Below are 16859 nucleotides of genomic sequence, written 5' to 3'. Positions count from 1 at the left end.
TCCACCAATAACAAATCATCATATTTATTAAATAATAATAATAATATTAATTAATAATTAATAAATAAATATTTAAACCACTCACCACGTTTCAATTAACCACCTCCTCCCAAAAATTAATGATAACAAACATTTCTTTAATGATTATCCCCACTAATTTACACACAAAAGAAAAATCTGGCCAATTTTTTTCTATTCTTTTATTTAAATACTTAATAATAATTAAATTAAGGGTTAAAAGCTTTTTATCCCTTGCCATATAGGCGTGTTTTGATTTTTTCCCCTTAAAAATATTTTTTGTAACAGACCTCACAAAATATATTACCAGCATTAAAGACCTTGTTCCATTTTTTTTGTGCAAAAAATGTCTACGTGGACAATAAAAAAACGTTGAATGTGCATATGCTGCACACGTGGCATTTTTTAATTTTTTAATTTTTTTATAATTCCACGTGGAATTTCGTAATTTTTTTTAATTTTTATATTTAATATTTCTTTTTATTTTATATATATTTATTTAATATAACAATACTTAAATTAAATGACAAATAAATAGATGATGTGTAAAATATAATTTGATGGTGTGTATACTTAAATTAAATACTTAAATTAAATAACAATACTTATATTGTTGTATTATCTTTTACTAAATCAACTAGTTATGTATTTGTACTATCTTTAATTAAATCAACTACTCATGTATTTGTCTTGTAGTGAAGCTGTCTTAATGACCCATACTGCCAGTCTATATTTTGGACAGTCAAATACGCATGCTTTCGTCTAGTCACATCAAGTCAGGCGTTGATCAGTGTGCTTGCGTTTATCATTTAATTTAGGCGTGCTTGTAAACAGTACGCAACTGTACCCCTTTTCTTCCCACAACTATTATAAATTAGGGGTTCCTAGGATTGAATGCATACACAGAAACACAAACACCATACACCAAACAAAAACACAACAATGAAAGCTCGCATTAGGCCAGACGGATCGCACCGGAAATCAGAGCCCCCACCACCAAAGAAACGTCTCGACAATGAACCAGATTACCCCAGAAGGAGCGGGCATGTTATATACTCTGCAGTGAAACCCCCCATGCCGGTAATGTTTTGGAATATCAATTCCTTGGCCCAACTGAAGAGGACTCTCCTGAGGTTTTTGGAAGGGGAGTACGAACCCGACGAAGAGATAAGAAGTATCAAGAGGCTTAGAACAAGAGGTGGTGTTGTCATCGGAGAAAGGGAACGTTGGTGGGAGAATGTGGAATACAACGTGGATTGCACTCGAATGATGCATGGCACAGGTGACATTGTTTTAACCGTTGTAATTTCTTAGATGTTTATGCTTTCTTATTTTCTGTTAGTGACTTTCAATGTGCCTCTTAATTAATGAATGAATGATTTCTATCAAAATCTTTTTTCCGTAACAACAATTCGGTTAAGTTCATGGAATGAATGTACCAAAAATTCTTTTTAATCGGCGGTTTCACTGCAGAGAAAACCGCCAGCCAACTCTCTTAAAAATTGGCAAGTCATCCAGGACAACAAATATGGAAGCAAATGTGAGAAACTGCTGAGAAAAATGTGTGGAAAAAAACCCTAACACATAGTTTTTTTATTTAAAAAAATATTAAAAAAAAACAAATATAAGTATTGTTATATTTTACACATCAAAAGAAATATATGTACCATAAAATTGTTATATTTTACAAATATAAGTATATATATATATATATATATATATATATATATATATATATATATATATATATATATATATATATATATATATATATATATATATATATATATATATATATATATATATATATATATATATATATATATATACCATCAAATTCTATTTTAAACATCATCTATTTATATGTCATTTAATTTAAGTATTGTTATATTAAATAAATATACATTAAATAAAAAGAAATATTAAAAAAACTTTAAATTTTTTTTTTAAAAAAAATAAAAAAAAATTTACGAAATTCCACGTGGAATTATAAAAAAAATAAAATAAATGCCACGTGTGCAGCATATGCACAGTCAACATTTTTTTATTGTCCACGTAGGCATTTTTTGCACAAAAAAATGGAACAGGGTCTTTAATGATGGTAATATATTTTGTGAGGTCTGTTACAAAATATTTTTTTAAGGGGGCGAAATCAAAACACGCCATATGGCAGGGGTAAAAGACCTTTAACCCTTAAATTAAAATAGTATTACATGCCACTAACTCATTATTATTTATCCAAAAAAATAAAATAAACACTATTAACTTTATTAGTCAAAACTTCCCACCAACTCAATTCACGATCCAACATCTATTTATATTAATTACTATTAATGATTTAAGAAAATTTTATTAAATATTAAAATATTAACATGTTCTCCACACTCCATAAAAATGAAATAAATCCCACTGAACCATTAACCCCACTTCCTAAATAAAATGATACGTATTTTAAAATTTATCATTAATTAATTATAAAAAATAATGCTTTTTAAAAAAACTTCTTCAAAATTTAACTTTCCATTATCTCATAAAATCATAATTATAGCAATTTCTATTTCTTTTAAGTTGTATCTCTTTCCCCTTCTTCATATTAATTCTCATTTTTAAGTTATGGTACAAATTTTGTAAGAATAGGAAATATGATTTTTTAGGAAAGAATTGTTGAAGAAGTTAGATTGTAAATTAAAAGAAGGAAGTTAGAAAATAATTTTTTTTAAGTTATTTCTTTTTCTACTTCTTCATATTAATTCTCTATATACAAGATCTCTCATTTTGAAGTTCTTCTAATTTTATTAGTGTTTATTTATTCTTGATTTCTTTTGTAGGTACAAATTTTGAAGGAATAAGAAATATAATTTTCAGGAAAGAATTGTTGAAGAAGTTAGATAGTAAAAAATGGAGGTTAGAAAATGAATTTTGTAAGTTGTTTCTCTTTCCACTTCTTCATATTTATTTTCTTTATATAAGATCTCTCATTTTAAAGTTCTTTTAATTTTCAATGTTTGTTAATCCTTAATTTTTTTTTGTAGGTACAAATTTTAAAGGAATACATAATATATCATAAATAAAATGATACATATTCTATCATTAATTAATTATAAAAAATAATGCTTTTCTAAAAAAAACTTCTTCAAAATTTAACTTCCCATTATATCATAAAATCATAATTATAGCAATTTCTATTTCTTTTAAGCTGTTTCTCTTTCCCCTTCTTCATATTAATTCTCATTTTTAAGTTATGGTACAAATTTTGTAAGAATAGGAAATATGATTTTTTAGGAAAGAATTGTTGAAGAAGTTAGATTGTAAATTAAAAGAAGGAAGTTAGAAAATAAATTTTTTTAAGTTATTTCTTTTTTTACTTCTTCATATTAATTCTCTATATACAAGATCTCTCATTTTGAAGTTCTTCTAATTTTATTAGTGTTTATTTATTCTAGATTTCTTTTGTAGGTACAAATTTTGAAGGAATAAGAAATATAATTTTCAGGAAAGAATTGTTGAAGAAGTTAGATAGTAAAAAATGGAGGTTAGAAAATGAATTTTGTAAGTTGTTTCTCTTTCCACTTCTTCATATTTATTTTCTTTATATAAGATCTCTCATTTTAAAGATCTTTTAATTTTCAATGTTTGTTAATCCTTAATTTTTTTTTTTGTAGGTACAAATTTTAAAGGAATACATAATATATCCTAAATAAAATGATACATATTCTATCATTAATTAATTATAAAAAATAATTCAATTGAGCTATGATTGATTTAAATTTATGTGAGAAAGAAACCATAATTTATTCGTCCCCTTATTGATTCCAATATTGTCCATAATAATTACATATTCATCATGTCTTTCAACACTTATAAATACAATTTGTCATTCTTTGTATGAATATGAATATGCATGTTTATTCCATTACAGTTGTGAGATATTGGATCGAACTCTAGTATAGTCGAGGGGTAGCTTCTTGGTTCGACAAGATTAAGCATGAAGTCAAAGGAGATGCTAGGGTTGTTAGCATGTTAAATTAGGTTTTAGTGTTTAAACCCTAATTTGTTAAGTTAGCTTGTTTATTAAGTTGGCTTGTGTAATGGGCCTTGTGGAAAAAGCCCATTATTTAGTATGTTAGGTTTTATTATAAATAACATACTAGTCTCTCATCATTGCTAAGATGCAAATCCTAATTTAGGGTGAGAGAGGTTATTTGTTATTCTTGTAAACTTTTGTAATCTTGTTTTAAGAGAAAGTGAAAGAATAGCAGTTATAACCAATTCTTGTGTTCCTCTTCTTCCTTGTCCTTTATTCATCCCTTATCTTATACTTTGTTCGTGGCATTGAATTCACAACAAATTGGTGCGGTGAGCATGGAGAAGATGCCTTCAACAAAGTATGAGATTGAAAAGTTCACCGGAGTGAATGATTTCGGTCTGTGGCGCTTGAAGATGAAAGCCCTACTGGTTCAACAGGGTTGTTTGGAAGCGTTGAAGGGAGAGGCAGCTATGAATGCAGATTTGACGGCAGCGGAGACGATATTGCCGAGTTGCAAGTTTTTTCACTGTATGCAGTTGATAAAGCTGCATGAAGAAAGCTAGTTTGTTCCCTTGATGTTGTAGAGTTAGATCCAAGGTGGAGATTTGTGAGATATTGGATCGAACTCTAGTATGATCGAAGGGTAGCTTCTTGGTTCGACAAGATTAAGCATGAAGTCGAAGAATGTTCACATGCTTGTGTCGAAGATGCTAGGGTTGTTAGCATGTTAAATTAGGTTTTAGTGTTTAAACCCTAATTTGTTAAGTTAGCTTGTTTATTAAGTTGGCTTGTGTAATGGGCCTTGTGGAAAAAGCCCATTAGTTAGTATGTTAGGTTTTATTATAAATAACATACTAGTATCTCATCATTGCTAAGCTGCAAATCCTAATTTAGGGTGAGAGAGGTTATTTGTTATTCTTGTAAACTTATAATCTTGTTTTAAGAGAAAGTGAAAGAATAGCAGTTATAACCAATTCTTGTGTTCCTCTTCTTCCTTGTCCTTTATTCATCCCTTATCTTATACTTTGTTCGTGGCATTGAATTCACAACAACAGTTTTGGTGAGTTGATTACACTTAAGGTAATTGTGTCTTCATTTTGTTTTTTTTTTAATTTAATAATTTTTTACTATAGTTATAAACATGTAGATGAAAATAATTCGCATTTTTTTTTTTAATTTTATAAAATTTATTATATTTTATAAAATACACAATTACCTTAATAAAAAGTGAAACAAATAAATAAATAACATAAATATAAATTGGAGAAGACATAGTTATCTTAATACAAAATACAAAGTGAAATCAAGTCACCTAAACAAAAGAAAAAATAGAGTAAAATGAAGTGAGATTGAAACTATCATAATCTAAACAGCTGTAATAGAATAAAGATACATATTCATATTCATATAAAGAATTCTTGCAATAATTTATCTATTGTAATTGTCTTTTTTCTTACAAATTATAATAATAAAAAAAGTATACACGAGGTAGCCAGGGCCGGCCCTGGGCCAGGGCAACCAGGCCCACAGCCCAGGACCTCAAAAAATGAAGGGCCTCATAATTTTTTTTGGGCTTTAGAAATTTTAAACTAAAGCATTTATATATACATGGTCTCTTGAAATGGAATAAAGCAGCTTATCTGGCGCAGCGGTGCAACGCTTTTATTTTCAACTTTGAAACTTGTGTTCGACCCATGCACGCTGCCACAGCAATATGCAATTTTTTTTCCATGTGGTTGATATACTGTATTATTTTATAGTCACATAAATTTTATAATAATATTATTTTTAATTAAATCATTATAAATAAGTATATATAAATTAAATTAATAGATTTAAAATATTTTTGAATTAGAACGAATTTAGTCTAGGTCTAACAAAGTTTTAAATCATTTATCACGTTGTCTCAAATTATTGAAAGTCTCATAAATTTAATGGTCTAGATTGATTTCTCTTTCTATGTTGATTTAAAATAAATACCAAGGATCATAAAAAGAGAAACCAATCTGGTCCATTAAAATTAACAAAATCAAAATTTAATGGTTGTGATTTATTGTTCTCATTTCTCATAATAACCAAGTGTTCTCACTTGAGTCGTCCCCTATATATATATATATATATATATATATATATATATATATATATATATATATATATATATATATATATATATATATATATATATATATATATATATATCAAAACTGAGCCTTACTATTTGAGACGGTCTTGCAGTTGAATATTAATAAACATAAAACATTTTTATATTAGTTATACGAATAAATGATTAATTTTGATGTTGTTTATATTAATAAACATAAACATAAAACATTTTGATGTCGGGACCGGCCCTGGCCAGTGCCCACTACCACTACCCCACTACCTCACTTAATGGCCAGTTTAGAAATTTAGGAGATTGCTATTACTTTCTTTAAATCAAAACTAATTTTGAGATTTAAAGCATCACAAAAAAAGATTTTTAAAAGTAAGAAGGTAGGAGATTGCAGGAACATCTCCCTCATGTCAGAAGAACATATTTACCTTTAAATCTATGATTTCTATTTTATCATCTTTAACTTCAAATATATGATTTTTATTTTATCATTATATATTTTTATTTTATTATTGTTTACTAATCCTTAATTATATACTCCCTCCGTTTTTTATTATAAGTCGTTTTAGACTTCACACATAGATTAAGAAAAATAATAATTGTTGTATGAAAATAAGAAATTATGAAGGTTTTTACAAAATTATCCTTCATTAATGACATATGGAAGATAAATTTATAAAATTGAAAGGAGAGAGAATAATAAATATCTAAGGATATAATAGGAAAAGTAGCATTAATTATTCATTGGGATTGTAAAGTGACTTATATTTAAATACAATTTTTTTTCCAAAACGACTTATAATAAAAAATGGAGGGAGTATGTTTTTGTAGATGTGAATTTTAAGCATCAGAAAAATAGTTTTTAAAAGCAAGAATGGAAGAGATCACAAGTTTTAAGAAACATCTTTCTCAAGTCATAAAAAATATATCCCTATTTAAATGTAGGGTTAAATAAGTTTGTGGTCCCTATAAATATTGCAGTTTTTATTTTTAGTCCCTCTCTACTTTAGGCAACGATTTTTACAAAACAACCGTTGCCAAAACGAGTTAAAACCGTTGCCAAAATCCATGAGGGACTAAAAATGAAACTGCAATGTTTATAGGGACCAAAAACTTATTTAACCCTTAAATTTATATTTTTTATTTTCTCTTCATATGTTTAAATTTTATTATTGTGTACTAATTTTTAGTTATATATATTTTTTAAGATGTGGATTTAAAGTATCACAAGATTTTTAGAAGTTGAAATATAGGACTAAATTAAAAAATAAATTAGAGGCCATTACGTAGTGGTAAATTTTCGACTTTTATTTCTCATTTAAATATTTAAAAAGAAAATAACTCTAAATTTGTTTAATTATTTTTTGAATTAAAATATTATTGAGGAAGTTGAATAGTATAAGATATTCATATCTCTATTTTTTTAATTTTTTCTCTCATAAAAAAATTTAAAGAAATAGGAGAACGCTGCTAATTATGGGATATGTTTTTTTTAATATAAATTTTCAACGATTATAAAATCTTTTAAGAAACTTTAAAAGTAATGCTAAATGAAAATACTCAATAAGTTAAAAAGTGACATGTAATTAAATTTTGAGGATATTCGTAGAGCTGATGAGAATAATATTAGTGTTCCTAGAGTTTTTGGTTTGTAGTCTTTTTTTTCCGGGCGTTTAGCCCTCTCTCTAATAAAAAAAAATGCTCAATAAGTTAAAGAGTGACATGTAATTAAATTTATCGTATTGAACGTTAAGAATAAGTTTATTGATCTTCTACCATATACTAAATTTGTAATTTTTTAAATTTTAATTTCACAACTCTACTTATTTTATATTTTAATTATTAAATTGATGTTATAAATACATCTATTTATTTATTTATTTATTTTATGTTAATTTATTTTCAATACTTAAAGTATAATATAAAACTTCAAAACAATTAATTTTTTAAATTACATCAACTTATATCAAAATTATTTATATCAACATATTTTAAATTATGTTTGAAATTATAATAATTATTATTAACATTTAAATAAATATAACCGTGCATCGCATGGGTGTACAGCTAGTTATTAATTATATTTTAACTAGATTACCGACCCGTGCTTCGCACGGGTATGTTAGAAATAATTTTTTTATAATAGTTTATATTTATTTGTTATTTGCATATAAAATTATTTTGTAGGTCATATAGACTATATTTGCAATTATACTTTTAATTATTTAATGTGAAAGTTAATAAATTAAAAAAAAATAAAATTTTATGATAATTTAAAATGTATAAATTTGAAGAAATAAAAATTAAGTAACTAAAGAATATTATTAAATATTTCTTTGTAAACTATGTTGTATCTATATCTTCACATTCATCATTAGTCTCCGATATCTTCAACTTTTTTTGAAGTAACTCTTGATATGACAATATATAGTTGTCCATGAGAGAAAATTGGTTGTGGTAGATATACTCCAATATGTTTGAGTGACTGCCCTTGAATTTTATTGATAGTCATTGCAAATAAAACAACTAAAGGAAATTGGTGCCGTTAGAATTTGAAAGAGATTCTTTTATCAGAATGTGTTAATGAAAAACTTGCGATATAAATTTTTTGACTAATATTTCTCATTTTTTGTAATTATTAACCGTGTTCCATTACACAAACCTAAAGAAAGTTCAATATTTCTCAATAACATTACTGGTACTCTAACTTTTAACCTTAACTTGTGAATCATTCAGATTTTTTAGTTTTCAAGCATGGAAATTTTGGATCTTTAATGATTGATGCATTGTCACCCTCAAGAATAAACGTTTAAATGTGAATTATATAAAAACCCGTGCGTTGCATGGGTTTGATCATACGTATATTTAATTTTCTTGCAAGTAAAATTTATTTTTATTGTAATGTTTAATTTTTGTACTATTTAATTTGTTTCTAAACATTCTTCCAGTAATGTAATCCAAAATAAAATAAACAAAAAAAAATTGGCTTATTTTTTAAATCTTAATTTTGTAAAATACAATTAAGATATGTATTTTTCAATTTTGTTTATATTTGTTGCAAAATCAACAACTAATGTATAGCTATGTGTTCAAAAGGTGTTATTATAATAAAAATATATGATCATTAATTTTATTGAAATAGAAAGGTTAAAAGGAATTTTAAAAATAGTTTTATGTCATTGTGGAAAGCAAAACGATAAAAATGGTTATTAAATAAATTAATAATATAAAATAAAAAGAGTGTGACATTTAATTCAGATGTGTGATATTTAATTATTGTAAATAAATTGATTGATATTTTTTTTTAAAACAACAACAACAACAACAACAATAATAATAATAATAATAATAATAATAATAATAATAATAATAATAATAATAATAATAATAATAATAATAATAATAATGTTAATAAGAAAAAATTAATATAATTCATCATCTCACTTTATATGGATGTGTGAAGGGAGATAAACTCAACTAAAAATAAAGTGATAATAATGAGAGAAAAAAACTAAGAGAGAAACATAGAGAGGTGTGGCGTGAGAGAGGGCTCCAAATGACACGTCAAGCAATAATATAATAATAATAATAATAGTAATAATAATAATTTTTTGTAAAATTTTACAAATTATAAGTTACAGTGAAAACCAATATAATTAACATTCATAGATACTTGCTCAAAGAGAAATTAAACACAAATAATTTTAGAGGTGTTAACCCCTAATACTTTAGAGAGCAAAAGTAAAAGATCACTTCTTGATACAAATTAGTAATTTAAACTTGTGATCTTTATTAATCAACACCTAATACCCCAACCAAAATCAAATCTTGGACGGCTGGATTTAATCATTAGTGAACACAATGTTATCCGTTTGTAATAGGTTCCTTTTAAACATTAAACCATTATCAATTATTAATAAAAAAATCCTAAATAATTTATTACAATATAATATAATAGACATAGTAGGGTAATTTGAGTCATTATCCTGTAAAATAAGTTAAGTATTATTTCAAACATACGTTGTAAAATAAAAAAGTGAAATAAAAATTATAATACAAAATAAAAAAATATGTAGCATATAAGAAGAATAATATAAAATTAAAAAGTATATTCGTATCATATAAGAGATGTTAGGAGAAAATTACAATACAAAATCAAAAAAATATGTAGCAAATAAGAAGAGTAATATAAAATTAAAAAGTATATTTGTATCATATAATAGATGGTAGGAGCCAAGCCAAATATGAAGACCTACAATCAAATCAAATTGTGTATAATAACTCTACAAAATCCATACAACAAATTATGTATATATATATATATATATATATATATATATATATATATATATATATATATATATATATATATATATATATATATATATATATATATATATATATATATATATATATATATATATATATATATATATATATATATATATATATATATATGTGTGTGTGTGTGTGTGTGTGATTTTAGCTATTAATAAGATAATAAATCTGAATAGAAAGTGTAACCATACTTTTAGTAATTAAAAATAGTCATTAAAAACTATAACGTTTTGCAACTACAATAAATAATTATTATAATAGGAACTGAAATATACTAATAATTATTTTTAATATAATATAACCATTATGAAATATAATAATAATTGTTAATTATTTAATGTTTAGTAACCGCAATAAGAATAATAGCTATTATGAATTATAATTTTCTATAATATAATTATTTATTAAAGTGTAATTATTTTTTATGACTTTTTAAATTTGCAGTAAATATAGAGAAATAGTTATTAATAAAATATAATCATTGAATCTATTTTAAATTTTAAAAATAAAAAATTTAACCATAAAATATATAAAATTGTAAAATTCATTTTAAAAACGTAACAAAAAATCATAAATCTAAACATAAAATATTTAGGAAACAAATAATATTAGTCATAATATATATTTTTTAATAGTTATAATTAATATCCTTTACTTTGAAGAAATAATTATCTTTATATTTTTGAATAGTTATAATTTTTAACTACTTTATTATAATAATTTAATATATTTATATTTTATAATTAAATTAAAATTATATGTGGAAATTAATATCCTTTATTTTGAGGAATTAATTATTATTATTATTGAATAAATATTTTCTATCAAATAAAATTTATTAAAGTGTAATTATTTCTTTAAAAACGTAACAAAAAAAAAAATCATAAATCTAAACATAAAATATTTAGGAATCAAATAATATTAATTATAATATATAATTTTGAATACTTATAATTAATATCCTTTACTTTGAAGAAATAATTATATTTATATTTTTGAATAGTTAAAATTTTTAACTACTTTATTATAAAAATGTAATATATTTATATTTTATAATTAAATTAAAATAATATGTGGAAATTAATATGATCTATTTTGAAGAATTAACTATTACTATTATTGTTATTTTTTAATAAATATTTTCTATAAAATAACATTTAATTAAATTGTAATTATTTTTCAAGATTTTTTTTTATTTGTAATAAATACTAATTTATAAAGAAATAGTTATTAATAAAATATAATCATTGAATCTATTTGAATCTATTTTTAATTTTAAAAATAAAAAAATTAAACCATAAAATATATAACATTATAAAATGCCATTCATAAAACGTATCAAACAAATCATAAATTAATTATAATACATTTATATTTTATAATTAAATTAAATGATATGTGGAAATTAATATCCTTTACTTTGAAGAATTAATTATACTTACATTTTTGAATAGTTTTAACTTTTAACTATTTTATTATAATAATTTAATATATTTATATTTTATAATTAAATTAAATGTGGAAATTAATATCCTATATTTTGGAGAAATTATTATTATTACTATTATTGATTAGTTATTAATTTTTAAATACTTTATTATAAATAATTTAATAAATTTATATTTTATAATTAAATTAAATTTTTTATTATAATAATTTAATATATTTATATTTTATATGATTAAATTAAAAATATATGTGGAAATAATACATTTTGAATTTTAAAAATAGTAAAATTTAACAATAAAATACATAGCATTTAAAAAAACATAATAAACAAATCAATTATTTTTATTAAGTTGTAGTATATAATTAAATTAAAATGATATATGACTGGATCGTGAGCGATCGCCGTGTATTCAACTGTTTTTTGAATTAATCAAAAATCTATTGATTCAAAATAAAATGATATATGACACATAAGTATGATGATATGTGAAGATGACACATAAGCAAATGCTAGGGTTGTCATCATGACAACCTTACATTTATATTAAGTAGATACTAACTACTCCCTTCGTTTTTTTAAGTGTCATTTTAGTAAAAAAACTCTTCAACCAAGATAATTGATTGTTATAGTTATTTTTTTTCTATTATACCCTCTTTTATTTTCTCTTTTTAAATAAATTTAATAATACACTCTCTCTTTTTCCAATAACTAATTGAAAAAATAATTAATTTTATGAAAAATGTGAAGTGGAGTTATTAAAAAAGTTACGGTATAATTGTAAAATTATAACATTAAACTATAAAAGCGACACTTAAATATAAACAAAAAATTTCTTCTAAAATGACACTTAAAAAGAGACGGAGAGAGTATCAAATAAGAGAATTTTACTAGCTGTTATATGCTACAACAAGCTGATTTCATAAACAAACTGACCAAACATATCTATAAAAAAATTAAGGAAAAAACTAACATGCGCCCCAAGGGCACAAGTTAATAAGCTATTTATAGAAATATTTTTTTGAAATACGTGCATTCAATGTGTTAAAACTTTAAATATAACTTTATTACATTTAATTATCATTTAATTTTTTCTAATTATAATATTCTTAGAGAATTTCTTTGGCCACCTCCCAACCTTCTAGCTCACCTCTGGTGAAAACCCAGAATACCCCTGACTTCGGAAATGAACTTCCGAAATGCAAGAAAAAGGTGTTTTCGGAGATGCATCTCCGAAAGCGCCTTTTTTTTAAAAAAAATTTGACTTATTTCGGAAATGCACTTCCGAAAACACCATTTCGGAAGTTCATTTCCGAAATACTGCGCGTTTTGCAGATTAAGCAAAACAGCCCCTCCCCCTAATCATTTACCCTAATCTTCTTCCAAACTCACACCCCAAGAGATTTTTGTGCAAACCAGTTCCAAGCTACCTCAAAGGCTCCAACTACTTGCTCTATTACATTCAAAAGTCCTCAAATCCATTCAATCGGTAAGCATTTTGATTTTAAGATCTATGATTAAAATGTATATTAGGGTGTTTACAAATAGCAAAAAATGTATTAGGTTAGGTTTATACTGATATTTAGGATGTTTAGAATGTGTAGACATAGGTTTGATGTTTGGTTTTGGGGTCTGCCATGGGAGTTGCAGAAAACTCCATCGCAGGGGTGTTTCGGAAGTTCATTTCCGAAAACACCTCCATCCCAGTTTTCGGAAATGAACTTCCGAACGGTATCAGAATTTCAATTATTTTTGTTTCTTCTTTTGTCTCGCATATTAATCGATTTCAATTGTTTACAGGAACATGTCAGGCAACCAACCAGCACGCATCAGACAGGGGAGAGAGTCTCAGACTGCGTCGGCTAGACGCGAGCAGGCGGCGGCGCAGCTGGCGTCGACCCAGGGACGGGGGCAGGGCCGGGGACGCCGTGTGCGAGTTCCCGTGGACGTGGGAGAGGGTACATCTGCTTCAGGATCTAGGAGTCGGCTGGCTCGGGTATCTTCTTCCCGCCAGCGAGAGGAGGAGGAGGAGGAGGAGGTGCCAGTGCCATACTACGAGCCGGAGGGTGTACTGGAGGTTGACCCTCCAGCCGGGGAGGAGGATGAGCAGGAGGATGGCTATCCGGGAGGGCCCTTTGACACTTCCGTGCTGATTCACTACCACGATCACGTCGCTCGGCGGATCTGGGAGGGAGAGGTATTTTTTTTAATTTAACCGCTTATTTGTCACCATTTTTTATAATCTAACCGTTTATTTGTCGCTTATTTAATATATGTCCGCTTATTTAATATATGTCGCTTATTTGTTTTTTTTTGTAACAGGAAAGAGAGCCGCTGAAAATGGTCAACCACGCCCGCAAGATTTTCGGTCTGTTTAAACCAGCAGCTGAGTGGTTTAACGACCATGTGCGAGGTTCAGGGCTCAGCGGGCTCTGCATGACGGGGTACACCACGATCAGCACCGGCATGCAGGGGGCATTTGTGGAGCGCTGGCACAAGGAGACGTCCTCTTTCCACTTGCCGGTTGGGGAGATGACGATCACCTTGCACGACGTGCAGTGTCTTCTCCACCTGCCGATTAGGGGGCCGCTGTTGACCCACTCCAAGATCCAGAGGGTGGAGGCCATTGAGTGGATGATGCTCTACTTGGGCATGGAGCACGAGGTTGCTCACTATGAGTGCGCCACGACTTCTGGGCCTCATGTCCGGTTCACCATACTGAGCACTTATTTAGAGCATCATCTGGACGCGGCTGCCGAGGCTGAGGGTGCGGGTAACGAGCTGTTCACAGAGTATCACCGCGGCTGCGCTCTCCGGTGCTGGTACATGCATGTGGTAGGCGCTGCATGCTTTGTGGACAAGAGTGTCAGGTACGTCGATGTGACCTACCTCCGCTACTTCATGGACCTGGATACCGTTCACCAGTGGAACTGAGGGGCAGCTACTCTGGCATACCTCTACCAGAAGCTGAATGAGGCCTCCAACTGGAGGACGAGGCAGTTGGTCGGATCCTGCACACTGCTTACGCTACGTTTTATTTTAATACATTATCGTATTTATTTATTTATTTATGTTTCGTATTTATTTTTAATACATTATCGTGTTTCTGTTTCAGAGCTGGATCATCTCCTACTTCTCCCGCATCCACGGCTTTCACATCGATCCTGCGTACATGGACGCCATGCCCAGGGCCGCCAGATACGATCTCCAGAGGGGGAACGATGCGGTGGGACCATACCGTCTGTACTTGGACCGCACGATGCACGACGACGTTACCTGGAGGCCGTTCGTCGACTACGCTCAGATTGTCCCCTTTGACGACATTGCTCTATATTCAGGCTGGTTGGCATGCGGGACCGGCATCATGGTCCGGTATCTCCCAGAGCGGTGCATGCGTCAGTTTGGATTCGTGCAGCGGATACCCAGGTCACCGTTTGAGGCTGCTCCCGACACAGTGACCCGAGTGCAGCTCACTGCCATATGGGCGGAGTGGCAGTAGCATGTGGTACCGCAGGAGTACCGTCTCACTCGGGTCACACAGGACTGGCATAATGAGGAGGGGTGCGTCACATGGTTCTACCGGGTGTCCCATCCTCTACTGAGACCCGACGTTTCCGGCGCTCCTAGGCCAGCACATGAGGAGATCCTGGAGAACCAGCAGGCCGAGGATGACCACGCCATTGATCTCCTGCCGATCTGCCAGCGGATAGATATGCTTGGGCGGGACGCCTTGGATTGGGGTGTCGTTCTTCAGGGCGGTCCAGACGCAGTCGCCGTGATGGAGGCGATCGTCACTGATGCGGGCCGTGCGGCGGGGTACAGGCGGCAGAGGAGGGATCAGGGTGAGAGGGTTAGGCAGACCCAGTAGTGGTCGGGTTTATTTATTTTTTGTTTTCGGATTGTATATTGCGCACACTATTACTATTTGGTTCGGCTTGTATATATTATTTGGATTTTATTTATCGTATTAGTATTTTCAGTTTATCTGTTGCTTATTTTATGTGGCGTTTGCGTTTAATTAAAATGCGAGACTGTTTAAGAAAAAACTTAAAAAAAAACACAGTTTCTGCATAATTCGGAAATGAACTTCCGAATTCATCCATGAGGTATTTTCGGAAGTTCATCTCCGAAGACACCCCCCATGAGGTGTTTTCGGAGATGAACTTCCGAATTATGGAATTTTTTTTTTTAAAAAAAAGCGCTTCGGAAGTTCATTTCCGAAGCAGGGGTATTTTGGGATTTTCGCTGGGGGTGACCCCCATAGGGAGGTGGCTAAAGAAATTTTCTATTCTTAAGGCCACATGTTAGCATGACCCAAAAACTAAATCTAAAATTGTGTGTTGAATACATCAAAATGTAATGGCGATTAATCACAAAGCTTCGTCATCAATTTTTATGTTTCCTTGAATCTAAAAAGTGAATGTCTCATAATATGGGACAGAGGGAGTGTATCATAAATTCAAGAGGAAGACGTGAGAAACATACCAATTTGTGAGATTTTAAAAATATGGCAAACAAAAGAGATGAAGTAGTTGACCAAAGGTTCTAATCAAGCATTTATTGACTTGAAATTAAAAACTTAAGGTTCAATGACGCCCAATAGAGAGAGTTTTGGATTTGATCAAAAAGAAAATGATTAAATATGTTTTTGCCCTCTATAAATTTCCGAATTTTATTTTTTGTTCTTATAAAAAAGTGGCATGTTTTGGTTTTACAAAATTATTATGCACTTAGTTTTAGTCTCTGCTGTTAAATTAATGTGTATTTTTGAATTATTATTTTGCAGATATATTTAGAACGTTATAAAAATTCATTGAAAAAACTCAAAATTTAATTTTTAAGTCGAAATTTTCATTACTTTTATCATTATCTTTTAAAATTTAAAAAATTCATATTTAATTCTTCTCATTTTAAAA

The sequence above is a fragment of the Vicia villosa genome, linkage group LG2 (assembly GCF_029867415.1).
Source record: "Vicia villosa cultivar HV-30 ecotype Madison, WI linkage group LG2, Vvil1.0, whole genome shotgun sequence".
NCBI classification, from domain to species: domain Eukaryota; kingdom Viridiplantae; phylum Streptophyta; class Magnoliopsida; order Fabales; family Fabaceae; genus Vicia; species Vicia villosa.
This window is presented reverse-complemented; position numbering follows the sequence as displayed.